At 51.0% G+C, this 11,095-nt stretch overlaps 1 non-coding gene across 1 annotated transcript; it reads left to right on the plus strand.

Annotated features, from left to right (window-relative positions):
* The first annotated feature begins 8,472 nt into the window (after positions 1-8,472).
* TRNAF-AAA lies at positions 8,473-8,573 on the plus strand. Its single transcript has 2 exons — positions 8,473-8,509; positions 8,536-8,573. It is a non-coding gene; the product is annotated as a tRNA-Phe (tRNA).
* The last annotated feature ends 2,522 nt before the right edge of the window (positions 8,574-11,095 follow it).

An 11,095-nucleotide genomic window follows, 5' to 3' on the forward strand; every position in this document is an offset into this window, starting at 1 on the left:
CTGTACTCATGGGGCCTCGGAGGCTGGGCTCAAGCCCAAGTGTCTACACTGTAATTTTATAACCCTGCAGCACAAGCCCCACAAGCCTGAATCAACTGACCCAGGGTTTGAGAATAGTGACTTGGGTGTGTTAATGGCAGTGTAGACATAATGCTGGGCTATGTCCACACTGCAATGAAACACCCACGGCTGTCCCATGCCTGCTCAGGCTCCCAGACTAGGGCCGTGGGGTGGTAAATTTGCAGTGTAGACATCTCGGCTCAGGCTCAATACCGGGCTCTGGACCCCACAAGGTTGGGAGGGAGTTTAGCAAGCGAAAAAGGTAAAATGGCAGTGGAGTATTACCCTGGAGTCAATGGCATTTCTCCATTGGTCTGTCTGCTTTGGGGCAGGGACAATAACACGTCCTACTGCATTCGTTATTTCAAAGGGTGGTTTAGGATTTTCATTCTCACACACGGTGCACAAAGCAGGACTCAACCCTCGATGCAAACTAAATGAGGTGCCCACAGATTCTGGCAGCCACAATGAGCCATTTGGTGTGAGAGTCCAGACCTGCCCCTGTCCCAGAGGGAGGGGGTCATCTGTGACAGGCTGGAACACTGACCTATCAGCTCTTAACTCCCAAACTTTCAGTAACTCTGTTATCAGTGCCTGTGAGTGTAATTTAAACCATAAAAACAGCCATGCTGGGCTAGACCAAAGGTCCCTTGAGCTCCATATTTTGTCTTCTGACAGTAGCCAATACCAGGTGCCCTAACAACCAGTCAATAAGGCACCACTGGGAGTTGAACCCAGGATCTCCTGTTTACAAAACAGGTGTTTTAGCCAGCTAAGCCATGGTTCCTGCCTATGATTGAAGTGTCATGTCTGCCTGCCCCCACCTGACTCCCTGCTATCCCCACCGGGGCCTGACAAGCTTTACTTGTGTTTGGATTCTGCAAAGCAGAGGAGCAGGTGAGGTTTTCCTTGCAAGCAGTGTGTGTGTGAGAATATTTGGCCAGGTCTGCACTACAAAGTTATTTCAGCAGAATTTTATTGCTCACGTATATGAAAAACACACAATGCTCCCTCGGTCAGCAGCTTGTAGCTGGTGCACACACTGCAATACCATGTCTGGTGACAAAACTGCCCTGTTTTGGTGACAAAATAAAACCACCTCGACAAGAGGCCTAGAACTTTTTGCAGCAAACTTAAAGCGACAAATTGTTAGTGTAAATGCTGCTGATCATTATATCATCATAACTGGCCTCCACCAGTATGCTGTGAACTTCCCTGCATTCCTGCTACACAGCCATGGGCCCCTCCCCTTTCATAGCTCCAGAAAGTTCTGACAGCCGAGCCGCTGTCTGCATGCAGGCTTCAGTGTGAACACAAATATCTGCACAACAGTTTTTAGCCCCTCAGCTTTAGCTCCATGAGCCCAAGTCAGATGACCCAGGCCAGCCCTGCTGCCATATTTATCCCAGGAGAGATGGACTCTAAGGGTACATCTCCATTGCAGTGTAAGCCCAGGTGTGGCACGCTGTGCTCAAAGCAGCACCTGGAAGCCCCATATTCACCACTCTCATATAATGATGACATGGTTTGTACAAAGTCTGCCTTGTGACGTGTCATTTCAAAACTCTTGATCTGTTGAACATTAATGTCTTGTTGGATTGTGTGTGCTCTCATTGGTTGGGAAGTTATGAAGTTTTTCTCTGTGTGTGTTACTGAGATATGTTATGAGGTTGGGAAATGCCCCCCACCAGCCTTTCAGGTGCGACAAGGGAGGAGCCAGACTCGCTGCTGGCCCATTGAAGGGATCCACACTCCCAAGGACTATCCCAGGAACCATGTACAATGCAGGCTTCTCCGAGATAGCACAGTGACAATGGACACTGCTTGACTCACATCGTAGCAAAGGAGCTTCCTAGCAAGTTGGAAGAAACTATGAAAGAGGGGAAGTGACATCATGACTTGGCCTCTCTCCCCCACAACTCAGCAGCTGGAAACACACCTGGAGGACAAAGACTGAACTTAACTGACTCAGAAATCAGAAGAGAATAATAACAATAATACTTTCAAACCAAAGTTCCCAAACAGACTAGTATTGGTTTTTCAGCAGAAAAATTTCAGTTTGGGGAATTTTGTTTTCTCAGTCAGACCTTGCCAAGGGAAGCAGGGAGAAAATGTTTGAGTTGCCTCCTCCAGAGCAGCTTGGCCTAGACAGTAGCTCTGGTTCACTGCTCTGGCCTTGCTCGGGTTGAGGGTATTTTAATAATTTGGGCAGGTCCCAGGGTGTTTGGGGGAGATGATGAGGATGTTACCTTTTGAGATTAAAACTAAGAAATACAGGACTAGAGAATTCTTTTTTTTTATTTTTAGAAATCTGGGATTTAGACATTTTATTTAAAGCAAGGGGGGGGGGTCTGAGTTTCTGAGAAGGGTTTTGTTTGCAAGAAGCAACATTGTTTGATCTGTCATTGTACCAAAGGGGGAGATGGTTGTCTGTAAAGAAGGTGTGAAGAGTAAATGTATCCAATGAAGATGGGATTTGAACACATGCATGCAAAGAACAATGGATTAGGAGACCAGCCACTTAACCACTTGGCCACCCCATCTGAGCTGTTAGCAAGGTAACAGGAGGAGAAATCTAAGGCCAGCACAGATAGGGACAATAAGGAGTTTTTAAATACTAAGCAGAAGCAGGGGCTGAATGAGCTCCCCCCTCACATCCAGTGAGGAGCTGGGGGAAAGACTTCAGGAACAGACCGTGTTTGCATAGACACACCTACTCTGCCTAGATATGCAGCATGATGGGGCCACTTTCCCAAAATGACCAGTTTTGGTGGTGTTGGGTTACAAATCACTTTAGGATTGAGTGGAATGAAATGTTATTATCCTTCCTGCATGAGTGAAGGGCAGCAGAACATACCTAGTCCATCCTGATGGAGGGGTGGGTGGGTGGGTGAGGAATAGCTTTTATTGGACTTTGCAGAAGTGATTGAGAACGTCACCCTAAACCAGTGGTCTCCAAACATTTCACACTGTGCCCTCTTAGCCATGGTTGTGGCCCCTCGGAAGCCGCAGTCAAGAACCAAGGCTGGGAGTGGGACTGTTGCTTGCTGGGGAGAGGGGTGCAGACAGAGGTAAGGGGGTCAAGGCCAAGCTGGGATCCAGAGCCCCAGGCTGAGGGTGGGGTTGGGGAAGAGCTGGGGCTGAGTGGTGCTACCTCCATGGGGGCTGGTTCAGGCTCTGAGGTGCCCCCATGAATGTTCCTCTGTGTCCCCCTAAGAGTCATGCTCCACATTTTGGGAACCACTGAACCCTACTCGCTAAGCAGGGGCTAGTGATGCCAAAGCCCAGGGAAAGGGAGAACAAGTGCGGGGCCACCAGCACTGGAACCATGTGAAGGGGCTGCAGGAGAGGAGCAATGGCTGGTGGCACAGGGAGTTAAGGGCAAAGGGGGCAGGAGTTAGGGGTGAAGGAGGTGCAAGGGTTGGGAGTGCAGGAGCTAGCTTTAAAGGGAGAGTGGGGATCGTCCAGGGGCAATGGGGAATTGCCAAAGTACAAGCTTTGCCCAGGGCACCATTTTCCCTAATGCTGGTCTGAGCAAACAATTGGAAATGACCCTTCAGTGAGACCAAAACCATAGTGTAGAAAAGCCCCTTTGTTAAGTTGTGGTGGCTGAGTGCTTAGGGAGATGGGTTAGTAAACAACAGCCGTCTTTCTGTGGAGGTTTGATTCTTGCCTGCTAGGCAAGGCTGGTGTGTGGTGTCTCCATGGCTGTACTTTCAGTGTCTGATCACCCCCAGTTAGCCAAGTCTAGACATATTCAGAGGCTCTATGCCAGGGTTTCTCAAACTTCTTTTCACTGCAACCCCCTTCTGCCCCAAAAAAACCAACTTACTACATGGCCCTGGAAAGAGGGACCAAGCCACTGCGCAGAGGCAGGGGAGACAAAGCCTGAGCCCTGCCCCAGTCAGGGAAGGCAAAACCAGAGCTTGAATGATTCGGTGCTGGGGCTCAGACTTTTGGCTTCAGCCCCAGTCCCAAACAAGTCTAATGCCAGCCCTGGTGACCCCATTAAAACAGGGTTATGACCCACTTTGGGGTCCTCACTCACACTTTGAGAACCCCTGCTCTATGCTGATGGGAGAGAGTTTTCCTGTGGGTGTAGTTAATCCACTTCCCAAGAGGTGGCAGCTATGTCAGTGGGAGAAGCTATATCGGTGGGTGTGCAAACTGTGGTGTTTGCCACATTTAAGAAGTTTAATCAAACCCCATTTTTAAAACCACCTGTGGTCTGGGAATGGCAAAGGAGCTCGATGAAGCCAGGTCTATCCTGCAAAATCCTGGAGATCACAATTCTATACTCCTGTTGTCACGGGGGTATAGCTCAGTGATAGAGTGCTTCTTGCTGCTCACAGTGGTACTTGGTCAAACTCCTATGTTCTCTTATATCCTTCTTTCTTTTTTTTTAAAAAAGGAAAACATTTTCATTTCCATTCTCCATTCTGTTCAGGAGCTCCACTATACGGGGGTGCTTGATATGAATGTAAACACTCAACATTTTGCTGTTCAAATGCATAAAAACCTAGCGAAGCTGTCCATCAGCTGAAATCAGTTCCAATCCTCTAAGTGTCTAGTTTATGTTTTCATCAATTAAACAAAGGTATCATAGGAATGTACATTTGCAGATCCCTCTTCTCCAGGAGCTATGCTGTGCAGAAGAACAAGAACCACATCCAGCTGCAGTTGAGAAGTCTGATGACGAAAGAGCCAACAAATGTTCTGAGGGCTGGAGAAAAATGCCTTCTAGTGAGCTATTGAACGCGCTTAACCTGTTTTGCTTATCAAAAGAAGATTGAAAGGTGACTTCATTGCAGTGTTGAAGGGCCTTAATGGAGAGAAAAGATTGGGTATGAAAGGGCTCTTTAATATAGCAGAGAAAGGCATAACAAGACCCAATGGCTGGAAGGTGAAAAGAGACAAATTCATATTACAAATAAGACACAAATATTCAACAGCCAGGATGATTCACTACAGGAACAAGCTACCAAGGAAAGTGATGGATTTGCCATCTCCTGATGTCATTTAATGAAGACTAGATGCCTTTCTAGAATGTATTCGCCCCAAAAGTAGCTATTGTGTCATATAGAAGGCCTGTGATATGCAGGGGGTCAGATTAGATGCTCTAATGGTCTCTTCTGGCCATAAAGTTGACTAATTTCTGAAAAACTGAGAGTAGCATTGGGAGCAGCGTCTCATGTTTTCCTGTCTAGCCGGCTTGCTGCCTAGAACGAACGCTCCTTGAGTGGGGTGATCCACAGGGAGTAGCTCAAACCTCCAAAGTGCCTGGCCAGGGGCAGGACATTAGCACAGCAAGGGAGGGGTGTGGCAGTGACATCACAAAGGCTTTTTGCAGGACCTCAGACTATTGGTCAAAGGTGGTGGGGATGTGGTGACTTCACAGAGCGATGCTGACATCATGCCGGCAGGAGAGGGGCGAGGGGCCAGGGAAACCTCAGAGACCCCTGTGGCTTTGCTTCAGCAAGTCTCCTTCTCCAGGTCTCTCTTTGAGGACAGAGAGAGTATTCGGGTTCAGGTACGTGAGCACCAGGAGGAACCTCTTTAGAGTATTTTCCTTTCCTTTTCCTGATTTTACTAGAAAACAGCCATCCCAGTTAAGAAGGTAAGAGCCTCCTCGAGGTTTGAAACCTGTTCAGTTTGATCCATCTAGTGACAGTTGAATTTTAGGCATGGAAAACACAAACTTAAGGAGGCAGAATTTTATTCCGCACCTGGGATTTTGTCCCTTAGAATCACTGTGGTCATTAGAGTTTGTCCTTTTTGTTTCACCTTTTCCTCCATCCATCCCTTCCTCCTTTCTCTTTGTCTCTTGCTTCTTTTGTCCTTTCACCTGTTCCCCTTCCAACACCAGGAGCAGTGTGTGTGTGCGTGCGTGTGTGTGTCTGTGTTGCGGGGGAGTGCTCGACAGCTCCCATTGTGGGAGGCCCACCCAAAAATGTGGGGCTGAAATAGTGCTGGGGCAGTGATCCCCACTGGTGGCCTGGGCCATCCTTTGGGCTCTCTGGTGAGAACCCTCAGCCTCCCGTCCTCAGTCTCTACCCTGATTGGCTGAGCAGGGGGTTATTGCCATGGAGGAGACTCAGGTCCTTGTGGTTCTCTTTTAAGACCAAGGAAATAAGTCATAACCTGTTATATGTTTGACAAATTTTGCTGCTTCGCTGCATTAATGGTCTCTGAGCAGTTCACGATTCCCTCTAACATTGCAGTTCTCCTCAAATACTTGCTGAATAATTACTGTGCACAGTTGTTGGTCTGGAGCTCATCCGAGAGCACTTTATTCAGGTCATTCAATGTGTGAAATTCAAGATCTGATGGTCAGTTTGAAAATCAGGGCTCTTGGATCCTGTTCCCAACTCTGCCACTGGCTGGCTGTGTGACCTAAGACAAGTTAATTCTCCTTTCTCAGCCTTAGCTTCTCCCTCTTTCAAGTAGGGATAATAATGATCTGCTCCTACCTACCTCACAGTGGGTGGAGGACGGGGATCCATTGGAGAGTGTTACTAGGAGTATCAGAGAGGCCATGTTAGTCTGGATCTGTAAAAGCAGCAAAGAGTCCTGTGGCACCTTATAGACTAACAGACGTATTGGAACATGAGCTACTGCACATGACTTAGCAAAGAGAACAAACCCCAAATTCCCCCTGTGCTTTGGGAGCCAGGTTTGCGGTGGGAATTCTGTAGTTCAGATGACTTCAAGCCTGGGCATTGGGATTCTTTACCAGTTTCTCTGGCATTTGGGGAGTTTTGTGCTCTCAGCTGTGATGGCCGAGTGGTTAAGGTGTTGTGATTAAAATCAAATCAGGTTCCTTTGCGCAGGTTTGAATCCTGCTCACAGCAATGTTTGGTTTTTAGCCAGTCTCTAACCTGAGCAACATGTCTGTACAACCTCCTGAGACACTCTCAATTCTCTCCCCAAGTAAATCCTGTTCTGCTCCTTTTATAGAGATCCCTGGGGACACCACCTCACACTGTGTCCCTGAGGGGTCTGGCAAACTCTCAGCGCCTGTAGCCTCTGCCACTCACCTAGTGCCCCATAGATCCGCCATAGCCCTTGTTCTGCTCCTCTCTCTAGAGTGCAAAAGGAGCCAAGTCAGTGACTCCATGGGTGCTACGGGGCTGCAGAAACAACAGGGAAAAAATAGGTGCTCAGCGCCCACTGGCAGCCAGCTCCCCCCGCCCCACTACAGGCCTTGCCGACAAGCCTTGCTGACAAGCTCCTCCTCTTCCCCTTCAGCACCTCCCACTTGCCAGTGATCAGCTGTTCAGTGGGGTGCAGGAGGCGCTGGGCAGAGAGGAGGAGGAGAAGGGACAATAAGAGGTGGGGGATGGAGAGGAATGGGGCAGGAAGGTGAAGGCTGGGAAGAGATGGGACAGGGGTGGAGGTATGGGGGAAGGGGTGGAGTGGCTGCGGGGCCTGGTACAGAAAGGGGGGGGGATTTGTCCTGGGCCTTGCACCCCTCTAGGGCCAGCGCTGAAGGGAAGCACTGACTATCACAGTGAAAATAAAAGTGACCAGCATTGCGGGGGGAGACTGAGGGAGATCCGCACTCACCAGGTCTCTTCTCTCCCCCAAGGTGAGCCAGACACTGCTCTCTCCTGGCTCTCACTCTAGCAGCTGGACGCCAAGGAGCCATTTCCCCACAGGAAGTGCATTGAGTGCCCCTGTGGTGCTGGGGGGCTGGTGCTGCTGCTGCCTATGGGGGCTGGCACGGGGGCTGATGTCTGCACAGACTCTCAGCTGCCAGGCCGGAGGGGGCACTTGGGACCTTACCAGACTGGCGCAGTGAAGACGGGGGGTTGACAGAGCAATACAGACGCTCTCCAGAGCACGGAGCAGCATCCGCCCATGCAGCCAGGCAATGAGCATTTCCCACAGCCTGGAGCCGAGGGGGAGGCGGCAGCTGCTGTTCCAGCTCCTCGGGGACAGGCCCTGTCAGCCAACAGCCACTTCTTACTCCCCACAGCTAAGGGTGCTGGGTTCCTCCGGTGGGGGTGTGGAGCAGCCGTTCATTTTCCTGTTCGCACTCCTCTGCGGTGTGAAAATCGGGGCGGGGAGGCAGAAGCCCCACTTCCCTCCTGAAATGACACCCAGTGGGGGAAGCCAGGACAACAGGGTGGGGCGGCAAGTGGTGGCCAGACTCTCACCGCCAGGGTCTAGTCTAGCTCAGGGTCCAGCTCAACTTCCTCCCCGCACCACTGGCCCACAGTCCCCTTCCACCACCAGGTCAACCCAGGCACTAGGGCAGGAACAGGGTGAGGCAGCAAGTCAAGCCGAGCAAGGCAGGCAAAAGCGAGTCTTGTCTTCATGGACCGCTCCCAATGACGTCCTTTTTGTGTGCAACTGCGGCAAAAACATCTCGGGCAGAGAAGCAACAGGCCAAAATGCTGCCACACAGCTGCCAAAGTAGCTCAGTTGGGAGAGCATTAGACTAAAAAGGTAATAAAAAAAAAAAGACTGAAGATCTTAAAGGTCCCTGGTTCTACTCCCAGGCTTTGGCAGGCCCTTTCATCCCTCTTTGTGCAGGGGTGGCTTGTCTTCTGAGAGCACAGTGGTTCCTGCACCCAAGGTGAGTCCCTGAGCTTGGGCTCTGCAGTAGGGGGGAAAAAAAAACTGTGGGCTTCTGCCTGTAGTTGGCTGGCCTGACCTTTAACAATGAAGGATGGGAGCTGTCTCTCCTAGGTGAGTTATTGGTGGACCCAATATGGCAGGAAGAGAGTGAGGGAGGGTGGCCCTCAGGAATGGTGCTGGGCAGTAACAGGCAGGAATAGGGGATGAAAACTCCTCTGTGCAGCTGAGCAAGGGCAGTACCCTGGAAGGGGCATCTGTGAAAGTGGCCGTGTGGAAGGTGGCAGGGATTTGGGGGCCCAGGAGGAGGCGCTTGATGTTCATTGCCTTGGAGCAGCTGGACTTGGACAGGGTGGGTGTTCAGGAAATGCATATTAACAACTCTAGGGTAGCTTGATGGGCAGAGGGTGACTGGTGGAAGGGCCCATCTCTCTGGTCATCCAGGCCAGTGAAGAATGATGGGGTTGGAGTCTTGTTCTTCACATTCACGGTGTGAGTACAAAAGGGGCTGGAGCTCTGACCAGGGAAAGTATTACTGGTGGGCTTTGTGCTCTGCAGCACTAGTGCAGGCTATATTAGTGTGTATGGTCCCCAGTTAAGACGTAAAAGGAAAGTCCTATGAAGGAACTGACTTCCTTCCTCTGGACAGCATGGTGTTGGAGCGGGGGGGGGCGGGAGCAGGATTTCAATTGTTGCAGCTGGCCTGAGGACTGCTGGGCCTGTTTTCCTGATGGTCAGAGGAAACTCTTCTATGATGAGCACTACCTGGCACAGGTCTGTAGTGAGGTTGGCTTAGAGGACGTGTTTCTCCACAGTGGAACCAGTGGAGGGTGGGTGGTAGCCTCCTATTCCTCTGACCCGAGCTCTCACCAGCCACAGAGGGGATACACCTTTCTGCGGGGACAGGCCAGGTGTCGCACTGACCGGATTTACGTGAAGGAGAGCACGTCGACAGCCCAGTGCAGGGTGGTGCCAATGGACTGTTTGGCTCACGCAGCTCTCACCGTGTGCTCAATGTGGGCAATTCCCTGACCTATGGCAGAGGATATTGGAAGCTGAACATCCTGAGCTTGCAAGATAAATGAGCAGGGGGGTGAGGCCTGGCGTTGTTGGCAGAATGGGACAGCATCAGAGCGGATTGGTGGGAGTCAGTCAGGGAGGAGTTGGCGGCTTTGTTCCGGCAGTCGGGCAAAACCACAACATTAAAGAAACCAGTGGTTCCAAGTCCTGCAGCGTCACTTGTGGGATTTCCACAAGAGCATCCAGGCAGGGGAGCCAGTCAGCGTGTGACTGTACGATCGGATCAAGTGACAGCTGGCCAAGTTCCAGGAGATGAGGCTGCAGCTGGCCGATATGAGCGGGAGCACCGAGTGAAGGGAGGAGCAGCCTCCCCTGACATTTTTGCGGCCTGCAGGGAACGGTGACAAAGCAGGGGGATGTGGGGTCTCAGGGCAGGACCCACGGATCCATTAGTGCAGAACTATAGTCGCTGGAGGAGGAGAGAGAGTCCTGTGAGAGGAAGCTGCTGGTGGGAAGCAATAAGTGCAGAGTGTAAACCAGCCAGTTGAGAGTCACAGGGGTCTAAAAAATAAAATAGTAGTAGGTCCCATGGTGTAATGGGCAGCACTCAGGACTTTAAATCCTAGAATCTGAGTTCAAATCTCAGTGGGACCCCCTGGTGATATGTGATTTTGCTGCAAAGCCCTGGAGCTCAATGTGCTGGGCTACTTTCTCTGGGGGTGAACTAGAGTGAGTTCTTTTCCCCTCACGCTGGGTGACTGATGCCCACTGGAGACAGGTCTTTGGTCTGGATGGTTCAATGGGCTGGCAGCTATAGGTTGGGGTCCTAGAACTTAACAGTCTGGCTAGAGATTCCTGTGGCTTGATCATATGGTTGTCTCTCGCTGCTTCACCTGATGCCCACAACTTTGGTCCCTGCAGCTGTCACACTCTTCCTCTTGCCCACATGGCATTTAAAGGAAGGAGTGTCAGGGCCAGGCTTCATAGTCAGGGCTAGGCAGTAGGGAGGCAGAGTCCCAGGCTGGAGCCCAACACACCTCTCCTATTCTGGGCACCTAGAGCAGAAGCAGCTGGTGCTGACAGCTCCAAGGGAAGGCTTAAAAGCCACAGAGCAACCAAGGGCAGGGCAAGAGGAGGGGAGAACCATGCCTGTGAGTGACCAGCAGAGAGCCACAAAGACACCCGGCCAGCCTGCTCCCTGCCATGCCGTATCCCCACTGAAGGTCACCCACAGACCAGCATTCGTTCTGCGGCCAGCATCACAAGCTGGTTGGAAAGCAGGTGGGGCCTTTGACTGTTCCCACTCAATGGGCTCCTTTTGGCAGTGGGGCAGGAGATATTTCCCCCAAGAGGCTTTTTTCCAGCTGCTAAGAAGCACAGAAGTACCCAGTCTTTGCTCTTGCAGTGAAAGGGGTTAATACATTTAGGCGGCCTG

This window comes from Mauremys mutica, chromosome 22 (genome assembly GCF_020497125.1).
Source record: "Mauremys mutica isolate MM-2020 ecotype Southern chromosome 22, ASM2049712v1, whole genome shotgun sequence".
Lineage (NCBI taxonomy): Eukaryota > Metazoa > Chordata > Testudines > Geoemydidae > Mauremys > Mauremys mutica.